We start from the raw sequence: 13,228 nt of genomic DNA on the forward strand, positions 1-13,228 counted from the left end.
TGTAGTACATGTAACTACACTGAACGTTTCGTGTATGATTTTCTTTGCAGGAAATATCCAATAAAAATAGCAATAACATTATACCAAGAGGACCATGGAGCGGTGAGACCTGAGTATAACTTTTAAAACAATTATAAAAGAATTAGAATCTTCATTTATCAAGAATGCTCCCACAAAGATATCCGCTTTTCTGGCTCAGTGGCCTTTAGAAGATTTTTCCAATATATATTTCAGTGTAAAACTTGGATTCCCTTTTGTTACCCCGCCCTACTCCCGGGGGTGGGGGTAATATTTTGAAAAATCTAAAATTTGCATTATCCCAAGATACCTCCACATAAGTTCAGTTTTCCTGGCCCAGTAGTTCTTGAGGAAAATATTTAATTTTTTTACGTATAGATATTTCAATAGAATTTACACTACCTGAATGTGCCTCCATATAAGGCTCACCTTTTCTGGCTCAGTGGTTCTTGCGTAGATGATTCTTGAATGAACAAATATTTTTTGCCTTTTTTAAAAAAAAAATTCTCCTCTTATGAACTTGGCCCTTTATTTTAACAATTTAAACTCCCTTTCACCCAAAAGTGCTTTGTATCAAGTTTTGGTAAAAATTGGCGTTATGATTCTTGTCGATGAGAATTTGAAAATGTGAAAAGTTTACAGACGGACGGTCAAACGGACGGACAGATAAACGGACGGACGACAGTTAATTGGTGATAAGAAGAGACAATACACTGTAAAAAAATAACTAGTTAATGTCACGAAGAAAACTAGTAGATTCACTGTCCATACAATCACTACCTTAATAGTAGTTTTACCAGATATTGGTATATTTACTAGATAAGATTAGTAAATTTAGAGTTGATGTGTAACTTTCACTAGGTATCTAAGTATCTTTACGACCCCCGCTCCACAACTCATTATCTTAACCAGTAAACTGAAAGTTTACTAATCACGACCAACGCTTTACGAAACACACTAGTTAAATTCACTAGGTTTTTCTTTCAGTGTACGAGTTTGACATGCACCCATTTAAAAGTATACGACCAAACAACGATTGTTTTGTTTTTTTAATTGAGATACTGATTGTGTTTTATACTAGATGTAGAGAGTACTTCAATTTATTTTAAAGTCTTTTTTCTTTTTAACAATTTGCTGGTTAGTTTTTCTAATTATTTTGAATTCCTCAGAGAAATAGAAATGAAATTCAATTACAAATGGGACTCATTCCAAACTTCCAATGAAATCTGTATCGGATTCGATCTGTTTCTGAAGGCTAAAGTATCCAATTAATAGAATAAAATCAGACAGGCCATAAAATGCACGACCTGAAGGTATTATACAAAACCAATCAATGGGTTCAAAGTTGTATATTGGAGAGCTGGAACAAAGATTTCGAACGAAATTCCACCATACAGCTTATTTTTTCACATGGCACCTGGATCCCACGTCCGTTTTGAAGGTTCCATTTTTTTTTGGTATTAATTAAAACGGACTTTAAAGTGTACATGTAACTCTTGTTCCAATATATCCATTAAGATGTTCATACAAATTTGAGATATTCTTCGAAAACTTTAAAGTCCAATGAATCATTATAACCATTCACATTTACACGCCAAATTTATAGTTTCTGAAAAAAAGTGTGTAAAACTAAGACAGGTATTGTATTTCAGACCCTTCTCTTTGAATTTAAATGAGATTCGTGGATTTCTCTTCAAAGGAGCTTTAACCGTAACAGAAGCTCAGTCGGTAGAGCACTCGCTCCGTGTTAGAAACATCAGTAGTTCGAATCTCGGTCTCGTCTGAAAAAAGTCGAGAAAAAATAGGTAGTATCTGTTCTTTTGCCAGGCACTCGGCACTTTTAAGTAAAGTTGCAGGTCCTTCTAAGGAGACCTTCCGTAAAATCGAGGTTTCGCTTCAAGATAAAGATCCCTTCTTCTCAAACTCATTAAGTGCTGAGTAGAGGTCAAAACTTGAAGCCCTTCATCGGAAAATATGTCTTAATATGAGAAAAATATTCTCGAATTTGACGTTAAACAACAAGGAATGAATCATTCAATCAAAGAGGCTTAATGTCATTGAAAAAAAATTAAACATTTGTAGTTTTATGGTGATTTTTATGACTTTATTAGAAAATGTTACCTGTCACAGGGCTGCATTTTGGCTACCTTTTTCATGCCAATTCCTAGACTTTTGTTGATGTACAGATTTGGGCTAACCTGATCCTTAATCTGGAGTTTTTTGATCTGTGTTAATGCCCTATTTACAGAATTATATTTACATTCAGTGTAATTTTCCTTATGAAATCTATTAGAAATCCACGACATCTATTAGAAATCCACGACGTTCAAATTTCTATAACATACGCGAAACCTTGTCACCGCGCATTAGAATACACAGTAGGAACTACATGCATTTTCAATACTCTACGTAAAAATTAACGTAATGTGCATTAAGAATTAATTTGTCACTTTTTTTCCTCGCAATGTTTGATTGCGTTATATAACTTTGAAACGTCATTTAACGTCATTTGACGTCACAAACGGCTCTTACATCTATTAACCTGGGCAGTTTTGAAGGGCACTAAATTCACATTTAAGATTAACGAAATAAGAAATTATGAAAAAGGAAAATTCGAGAATGTAAATATAAGCATTGAATTAATATTTTTGGATGTCTTCGGTCCTATAACACACCTGGCCGTGCCGATAAATTATCATACCGCGCTAACGCGCAGTATTCAATTTAATGATAATAGTTTTATGGAGATCGATCGCTGTTCGGCATCTCCACCTTTTTCATATTGAATAATTGTTTACAAATGTAATTGGAATTGTTCTTGTTAACCATTTTTACTGGCAGATATGGAACAATCTTTGCAAATCTACTCAGATAGACATAAAATATAAGACTGCTTTTAAAAAAGACAGTACTATTTTTCAGACGGAAAAGGGTTAAAGATGACAATGTTGAATCTGTAAAGGACAATTCCATAGAGTGCCAATAACTAACTGCCATTATTACTTCAGAGCAATAGCACAACGTTTCTTCATTTATCTGACAGAATATCAAACGTTTTTGGACAGGATTTGTCAGATATGCTACTCACTCTGAGTACGTAGGTAATGGTATTCTCTTTGTCATGGAAAATAAATTCATAACAAACGCCTTGTTCCTCGATTGATTTCAAAATAAAACAGGAACTTTTACCAGTATCCTGGGATAGGGATTAAGCATCATTTCTATGCATAATTAAGATAAACAGTACATGTGTCAGATGAAATAGGAAAAAACTGAAATCATGCACGAAGTTTTCTGAAACAAAACAACTAAGGAACAAACGCAACATGGAGAATGTCAACCAGTCACGCCGGTCGTGTGCTCCTTGACATTATCAGGCTACAGTAAAATGCGCAATTCCATACAATTTTGGTGAATATACTTGCCTTATCATGTATGAAAAGCATCAGTCAACATTTGACTTAAAAATTAATTGTATTTTTAGAAATTGTAAAACGTAATGGTTGGTACTAAGAAATCTTTCAATTTTATTGACATTTTTTAACCTTTGCTAAAAAGAACTTTGGAAAGAAAATAAATCGATTTTTTTTATCTCTAGCTTGAGGAATTGCAAATTTTTGATCGATTTACATTTCATACATTGAAATATTACTGAGTAATGAACCATTGTGGTAGAATACATCGATACCTCTTTGATCAATTAGACGAGATTTCAGCATTAACAGGGAGGCCTCAGATCGTTAAAATCTGACAAATGGATCTTCGTTTGAAATATACGTTCCCGAATATCGGAGATAACTGATAATTGGCATACAAGAGAGCATAACAAATATACTCCTCTGTTTCAAAGTCTATATGTAGTACATGTATTTGAAATAATTTATTCAAATATATTGCATCTATTCTTAACGAGGTGGGTAAAAGAAGTTTCCTGAAGAAATCTGCTATCCCAAAGAGAATTTGGATTAAGTTCTTTGGAAATAAAGCAATTTTTTTTTACTTTCAAAGCGTTTAGCCTATTTACCATTGTTTATAAAAACATCCTCTTCGACGAGCTCTTTTCACTCATATAGAAGCGCCACAACTAACTGGTGGGGGACTACAGACTAACTAGCTGATTAAGGCCTGTAGTGGGCACTTTAGACATTTGAGCGGTGAGGGAAAAACAGAAACTTCATTTTAAAAATGCACTGTTTCAAAGGAAGTTGGAGTATTTCTAATAATATATCTTTAAAAAAGTATTGAAGGGTACTATAGGTATGCATTATCATAATGCAAGTAATTACCAATTTGTTGTGTTACCAAAAGTGCTATTTACAACTTGTGGGGCGTTCAGACAAGGTTTTTGTTAACACTCTAATTAAGATCTGCATATGTAATTGAGTTTCTAAGGCGATATTTCTGGTGAGCTTGAGATAGAAGATGCCACAGAGTCTGACACATCTGTTTCATATTTGGATATATTACTTGAAAAAGACGTTAATGGTAATCTAACAACCAAGCTCTATGATAAACTGGTTGCTTTAACTTTTCAATCGTCAACTTCCCGTACAATATACCTTCGTCACCTGCATAAGGAGTTTATACGTCTCCTTTGATTCGACACGCAAGAACATGATCTACGAATAAACATTTGTAAAACGAGATTAATTATTGACAAAAATATGATGAAACAAGAATATTAGCAGCCTCGTTTTAAGTCATTATTTCGTAAGTTTTATGGTCGAGACAATGACCCTGTCAGTAATTCCATTTTAACATTGAGTCAAATGCTGGCTGCCATATTTTATACTAATTGTTAGTCCATTATTTTTTTTACACTGAATTGACAACAGATTTTCCCGTTATATCGCAATCATGACAAGGAGCCTATGGTGGGTGTGACAGGTCAGCAGGGGATGCTTACTCCTCTATTGCATCGTATCCCAACTCTAATGTTTTCAAGGTCCGTGTTCGCTCTGCTCCTATTTTGAACAATGGATGTTCGAACTTCAATACTGTTCGTTATCTCTGAATTTTCAATTTTTTAAAAAGGACTTTAATCTACGCAGGAATGTGGTTTTAATATACACAAAGAGTTACAGCTTTTATGATTTAAAAAGAAAGAATTGGCATCCTTTTGATTTTGAGGAGACATTTCTGACTTAATGAATAAGTTTCAATAAACAAAAACCAGGAAACATAAATTTAGAACTTTAAACAAAATTTAAAGTTAATGATACAGAGTTTACTTTGCTGATTCTGAAGCCAATGATTCCAAGATATACACAGCATACATTGCTTAAGCAACCCTTGTAGTTGTTTATTGTCCTAGAGAATGAAGCAAACACAGAACTCCATCATATAAAGGCCTACTTTTGACAGAAGTTGACGATGGTCCAGGTCGATTAATCTTGTTCATCTGTTGTCGCAGAGGAACCATTCATTTTGATAGAGGAACTTTCTAAACAAATTGAAGCTGATTTGGGACTTAATTGTCTTAGAAATCTTTTGAATAATTGTCTAAGGAATTGATATATGATGGCCGGGAAATTCTTTCGGGAAAACGTCGTTTTTAGCTGTGTAATGATAGCTGATTTATTTCATTAAGTTCATTGTATCGTTCTGTAGTGGTATTTCTTCCTCTCGGTACCATACCAAGATAAACATAGAGGACAAGACATTGTTGTATGAATTTATCTTTAACATTTGTGATATCAGAAATTTAAAATAAAGCTATAACATTTAATGCTTCAAAAGCCTTTATACAAATTTTGGTTAGACATGCTTATATTTCCTTGTTTTCTGGTGTGTTAAGTAGTGGGCTATTTTTCTAGCTGTACAAATCAGTGACAGCTAAGAAAAGTTGATGTTTAGAATCAGGGCCATAATAATTAAGACGCAGCTCCGCCAGGAGAAAAATTAATAATCAATAAACAGAACTTATCATTAATAACGATCACCCCGGAATCAATCAAATCAAAATGATCATTTTGCCAAACTGAGCAAATTGGCTAGGTTTTTAATTATTTTCATCAATTAACAATAAAGAGAGAAAAAAACCGTGTATCAACACGGGCGAAAATAGTGCATTTACTAGAAAGTTCCAAATACTCCAAACGTTCAGAAAATTAGTTATATGATTATACGTTAAAAGGCATACACAACCTCTAAAATGTTTGTTATAATTGATTAAGAAATTGTTTTCAGTGCAAATCCTTTTGTATTTTTGTCAAAATTGTTTCGGAGCTATTTTGAAATATCTTGCCACGTTGCTCGGGGAGGCATATGATGTGAAACAAACTTATGAAAATCTTCAGTGATTTTTATTTTTACACAACCAAAAATTTGAAGCGTAAAAATTAATCAACAGCTTTTTCCAAATAAATATGAGCAATTATGGCTTTGCTGTTCAGGAGAAAAATTAATAATCAATAAACAGAACTTATCATTAATAACGATCACCCCGGAATCAATCAAATCAAAATGATCATTTTGCCAAACTGAGCAAATTGGCTAGGAAAACGGAAAATGAAAAAAATAACCCCCGTGGGTCCATTGTGATACCTTGGGGAACAAAATTGAACAAACTTTAATCTACACAACCTAACGATGCTTCCAAATAAATATGAGCAATTATGGCTTTGCTGTTCTTGGGAAAAGGTAGTTTAGAAGACTTTTTCAATATATATTCCTATGTAAATGATTGATCTTCAATACTGTCCCCGCCATACCCCCGTGGGTCATGATTTGAACAAAAGAAGTCTACCTTTTAAAGATTTAAATATTTTTTTCTAAATATACCTATGCAAAACTCTGATGTTTCCGAACTACTCCCGGGGGTCAACTGACAAATTTTGATCTGAAAAGCTCATTTTAGCCTTTAGCTCAGGTGAGCTAAAGACAAAAAATTAGTATAGTAAAAAATCTTTAGAAATCTACAATATTCAAGCCTCTATAACACAAAAGAAACGGATATGGAGCGAACTCAATCTGAACTACTACTTCAAACAATATGCCCATGGGACACAGGTCACCTGAGCATCATGATACAACTTTCCAAAGATTGAATTTGGTTCATGTTTTAAACAAGATGCCTGGCATTCACAATTTTGAAAGAGGAACCATTGCTCATCATAACTATCCACTTAATAATTGCTTAGTTTGGTTTCTTAATACCCATAGGCAGGGTAGGGGAACAAAAAATGCATTTCAACTAATCAGTAATATTCAGCAATATCAGTACTGCCCCTACCACACATGAACCCATGACCCTAGGTCCACATATAAAAAATTATTGATTAATACCAAGGAGCTGATTTCAAACAATTAATTCATTTTCAGAATATAAGTATAGCCCCACTCCCTCTATGGTACTCCTGACCCAGGGGTCTTGAAATTCAAAATTCTAGAAGAACGGCCCTTGTTCATCATAGCTATATATTAAGTAGCTCATCGGCTTAATACCCAGGAGCAGAGAAGAAGATTTTCAAAGAATTAATGTATAAATTTTCACTATATATTCAATGGAGCACCATCCTTACACCAGAACCCCTGACCCTGGGGATATAAAATTCACAATTTTGGAAGAGACATTCTAACTCAACACGAGGGGTGATCAAAAAGTTTGCGAATTACTGTATACAGGGTTATTTTCGCACTTTCACACTTGCAAACAATTTTGCCCCGTTTTAAATTCGCCCAATCATAGTTTTATTGAAGAAATTATACTGTATTATTTCATTTCGCCCCGTTTTAAATTCGCCCAATTGAGGGAAGGGCGAAAGGGGCGAAAATAAAACGGGGGCGAAAATTTCCCTGTATACAGTATCTCTGTATTTACAAAACACAGGCACTTGTTTCTGTAATAAATTTTTGATCCATAGTATAATAATAACAAAAGGTATCCAACTCCAAATTACACGGAGTATCCCCCCTCCCTTAGAACCGCACTCATTTACACTTTCAGAGAAAAGGCAGTGGCAAACTGTTAATACCTATGTCATCTACAATAATTTATCTACACAACCATATATGGCTTGCTTGTCTTTGTTTTCTTTTATCTCCGTAATCAGCTTCAAAACTCTGCTCGCCAAGTGGAAAGTGAAACTCAACCATAGAATGGTATGTTCTAGTCCCGGGCAAAGAATTTGATTGGCTAAAAATCTGTTTCTAAAATTACATCGGAAAAATATCGTAGTGTTTTTATGGAAAATATAATATAAACAGCTTGCCACTGCCTTTTCTTTGAAAGTGCAAATGAGCGCGATTCTAAGGGAGGTGGGTACTCCGTGTAATTTGGAGTTGGATACCTTGTGCTATTAAATACGGAAGCCCATTTAGGATCTATCAAAAAATATTTTTGAATTCGTTATAACGATTTTTGGAATTCGTTATAACGAATTTAATTTGTTATAACAGATTTTTAGAATTCGTTATAACGAATTTAATTTGATAAAACAGATTTATTGAATTCGTTATAACGAATTTAATTTGTTATAACAGATTTATTGAATTCGTTATAATGAATTTAATTTGTTATTACAGATTAATTGAATTCGTTATAACGAATTTAATTTGTTATTACAGATTTATTGAATTCGTTATAACGAATTTAATCTGTTATTACAGATTTGTTGAATTCGTTATAACCAAATTCTTGAATAATAACAAATTGAATTCATTATAACGAATTCAATAAATCTGTTATAACAAATTATATAAATTCGTTATAACGAATTCAATAAATCGTTTTTAACAAATTAAATTCGTTATAACGAATTCTAAAAATTTGTTATAACAAATTAAATTCGTTATAACGAATTCTAAAAATCGTTATAACGAATTCAAAAATACTTTTGATAGGTCCTAAATGGGCTTCCGTAATTATAATACTATGGGTCAAAAATTTATTACAGAAACAAGTGCCTGTGTTACAAAGCCACAATTCAGATCAAAATTAAATTTGGCACACATAGAGTCATACGTTGAATTAATTATTAAAGTGAAGGAAGGGAGATGTCAAAAAATGCTGTTTGTTTTATCGCGAATAAACCAAGGTGGGAAAGAGATGTATCATTTGTTAAGCAATTTGATATAAAAGATCGCCAACTTACAATTTGAAAAATAGTTGAAAATCTTTACAATAATACAATTAATATTATTAAATCCCTAAAATATCATTTACTTTAGACTAAAAACATATCAGATATGATAAAAAGAAGGCACACATACTTTATTCTTATTGAATAAACGACGCTCCAAAGACAGTTGACTGGAGTCTTGATGGACACCAAGACCATTCAGGAAAAGGATATTATTATCCACCCATACTATTGCTGATAATTAGCCATTTCTGACAAATGGACAGTTTTTGTTGCAAAAAATAACTTACAAATTTTTAGTCTCTGTGACAGAAAGCCAAGGAGCTTGTTACGTGACTGCCTATATCACATGATCCGTGCATGGGCAGAACGATTGCAGATGCCCATTAAAATAAAAGAGGACTGCTTTGAAAATTTTTTAACACTGAATCCTTATATCAATTCTTTTCTGGAAGTTATTTAATTAGTTCGCGAACTTTTTGATCACCCCTCTTAACTATGTACTTGTTTTATTTAAAAACTAGGAGTAGAGAAGAAGCTTTTCAAAGATTTAATGTATTTTCACTATATAGTCACTAAAGCCCTACCCTAACACCAGAACTCCTGACCCCGGGGACATAAAATCCACAATTTTGGAAGAGGCATTCTTGCTCATTATAACTATGTACTTAATATTTAGTTTATTTAATTCCGAGGAGCAGAGAAGATTTTCAAAGAATTTCTGCACTTTCACTACGAGGGGTTATCAAAAAGTTCGTGGACTAGCGTCATAAAATTAAAACCGCTTTAAGCACATCAATGAATTTTAAAATATCTAGTAAGCATAATCTTTTCTATCTAAAGAATAAACCATAAATCATAAATCGTATTTTTTAATAAATTACCGATGTTTTTGTAAGCAATGGTATGTCCAGGCGGCGCAACCTCGAACACGACGTTTTTGCGACCTATGTGTAACTGAGAAAAACTCTTTTGATATGGTCATTTGACATCCAAAAATCCCGTTAAAACAGGTATGTGTTTGGACAAAATTGTTCCATAAAATACGAAATTTTCACTTCATTCTGGAAGTTCTATGAAATTTTATCGCAATTTTTACACGGAATGTCCAAACAAATGAGGCCTTGAAAATGACGTCAAAAGGGGGGAGGGGTTTCCGTTTCCAACATTCTATTAAGTTTTGGCCCTGAAAAAACTGGTATAGACCTAAAATATGTTGAAACTGGCTACAGAGAAATAAAATGAATCCAGAGTACTTGTCTTTTAATGTCAAAATAGATTCAGAGAGAAAAGGGATACACAGTTAATGACGATGTGCAGTCAAGGTGTGAAAAATCAATCACGTCAAAAAATGACGTTGATCATGCGTTGTAGATATTGAACTCTCAAAAGCAAAAATATGCCGGCACAATCAAGCGCGGATCTCTCCCAATGTATTAATCCATTTGGAATATTATATTCATTGAAGACCACTGTTCACGACATTGTAAAGTCATATAAACAAGGCGGGTTTAAGTCCTTACTCAGCTCCAGGGTTTCTCATCAAGAAAGTGTATGAGGTTGAAGAAGCGGACAATGAAAAAACAATGACGTTATCGGACGTCATGAAAATAAACGACGACAGCGCCGGGTGATCATATATTGTCGTTTTCATTTTATAATAATTTGGAAAATAATTAACGTATCAGGCTAAAATTTTCAACATTTCTTTATTTTTTGTTGTTTTATGTTCCATATAGATTTTGAAAGCACAGACTACATAGTACTAATTTTATAGCCTCAGTCCACGAACTTTTTTATAACCCCTCGTATATAATCAATTACCCCGCCCTAGCACTAGAATCCCAGAACCTGAGGCCACGAATTTCACAACTATGGTAGAGGAATCAATGCTTATTATATTCATGCCAACAGTTTGACTGCTTGATGTCCAGGAGAATTGAAGAACGTTTTCAAAGACTGCATTAATTTTAGTGGTTTTGGTTCCACCCCTCAGTCCCCATGGGGCTTGTACCATGAAATTCACAATTAATGTTCCCCTTCACCCATATTGCTTTATGCCACATTTGGTTCAGTTTGGTTGAGGGTTGCAGAGGAGAAGCTGAAAATGTTCAAATGTGAACGCACAGCGCACAACGACGGTAAAAACGGATGGCAATAGGTCTAAAAAGGAACATAATTAAATGAATTTAAATATAGACAACCAATCACATAAAGTGAATATTTACAATTTTTTCAAAATGAATTCTTTGGTGTGAGTAATGGTTGTATAAAATGGGAAATATTCGTTTTCTTTCCATATAAATATTTTACATTTTCACTTTTTGTTAACAAGTAAAAGGTACTTTTAAAGGTTTTGAGAATCTTAATTTGGTTATCAGCTATAAATGGGATATTTGATGATACAGTATTGTCAATATTACAATAAATTATGCCCGTTGACTGGAGTTGTATTATTATATAAATATAATCCTTTGATGAGGTCGATCCATAGATATATATCTATAGATTGTATGATATCATACTACCCATGTTTCACCGTGTATAATCTTACTGCAATAAGAGATCCACTATGACGTCATTGGACGCGCAGTGTAGGAAACAGAAGAGTGGATCAATATATTTCCGTAATTTGATAATATTTGCAAGAAAACATGAATGTTTTAAATATTCTTTTACAAGATGGTGAACGCTAACAAACAGTCAAAAAATTATACACGAACTCTGTTTTCAATCTTGTTTTGTACATGTTTAATCAGAGATTATGACGTAATTAAACTGAGTCATGTGACCATACATCCTTTGTCCCCTTAAAATATAGATTACCTGATTAAGAAGTTTTTATTCATAAGTATATGACTCTGTAAGAATCAGGCAAAGATGAATTAAAAAGACTGTTTAATAGAACGAAAATTTAATAATGAAGCCTTTCTAATTCTTTTATAATTTCTCTTCTACTAAAAAGAGGAAAATATATACTTCTCATTGCTCTTTAACATGTTTTACTTAAGTTATCTTTGTTTAATTTATATAGATAGCATTTAATTAGATTTTTACAAATGTACTAGGAACTCCTATTGATTCTAAAATCAAATACAATGCAATATTGCATAACAAACTGCACTTTCTAATGTTTGACATTTTACTTCTTTTAAGCAAATTCAAATTGTAAATTATGTGGGTCCAAAAAATCAATAACAAATGTGCAAAGATTTACATGAGTCCACATTTCCATCAATATATATTGGCTGTCATATATCGACATTCTAATAATTATTATCATTATGACGATTATGATTGACATCAATATTTACATGTATTCTTACTATTAATCAATTGTCAATATACGAAGATCTGTGAATGATTTGCTCAAGACACATAAGCATGATATTTTTTTTAATATATCATCATTCAAGTTTAAGGTGATTTAAAAAAATCAACATTGGTGATATACAAAAAATGATAATTAAAACACACAATGATGAGCATATAGTTAGACAAAGCTTTGTTTGTACAGGCAATGCACTTATAATAATGAAACCATAAAAATATCAACATGTTAACAATAACATTGGATTTATGAAGCGTAGCTGACAGATATTGCCACTTTGAAAGACCTGATAAAATCTAGCCAGTCATTCATTTCATAAATCTAAGACGTTGCCCCTGCAATGTCTGTAGCCAAGTACAACAGGTCATTAAAATTGTCAGACTGATAGAAAAGACATGGACGTCTGCAGTAAACGAACGGCCTATCTTATCTTCATAGAACAACTAAAAAAACTTTTTACAAAGCCATGTAGCGTTCACATTGTATCATCAATCAATCAAATCCCTCTCTCCACACCATCTCCAATATCAATTAAATAGCATCCAATCCATGAAGATCCCCTACAGGTGATGCTTACAGGACACAATATTGTTCTAGTGGGCTTTGTGGAGAAGATATTTAAAGGCTGCAGATCCCGATTGAAATAATTCAATCCCAGGATTTAGGACTTACTGCTTTCCAATTCTTTCTGTGTCTGTTCGGTTTCTCTCAGATCATCATTAAAACCGTATGACTGATTTTTTTCCCGCCTCTTTTTCCCGTGGGGAATCTAAAGTCAGAAATAAGAATGTAAACT

The sequence above is a fragment of the Saccostrea cucullata genome, unplaced genomic scaffold (genome assembly GCF_032062105.1).
Source record: "Saccostrea cucullata isolate Sc308-1 unplaced genomic scaffold, CSIRO_AGI_Scuc_v1 ctg748, whole genome shotgun sequence".
NCBI classification, from domain to species: Eukaryota; Metazoa; Mollusca; class Bivalvia; order Ostreida; family Ostreidae; genus Saccostrea; species Saccostrea cuccullata.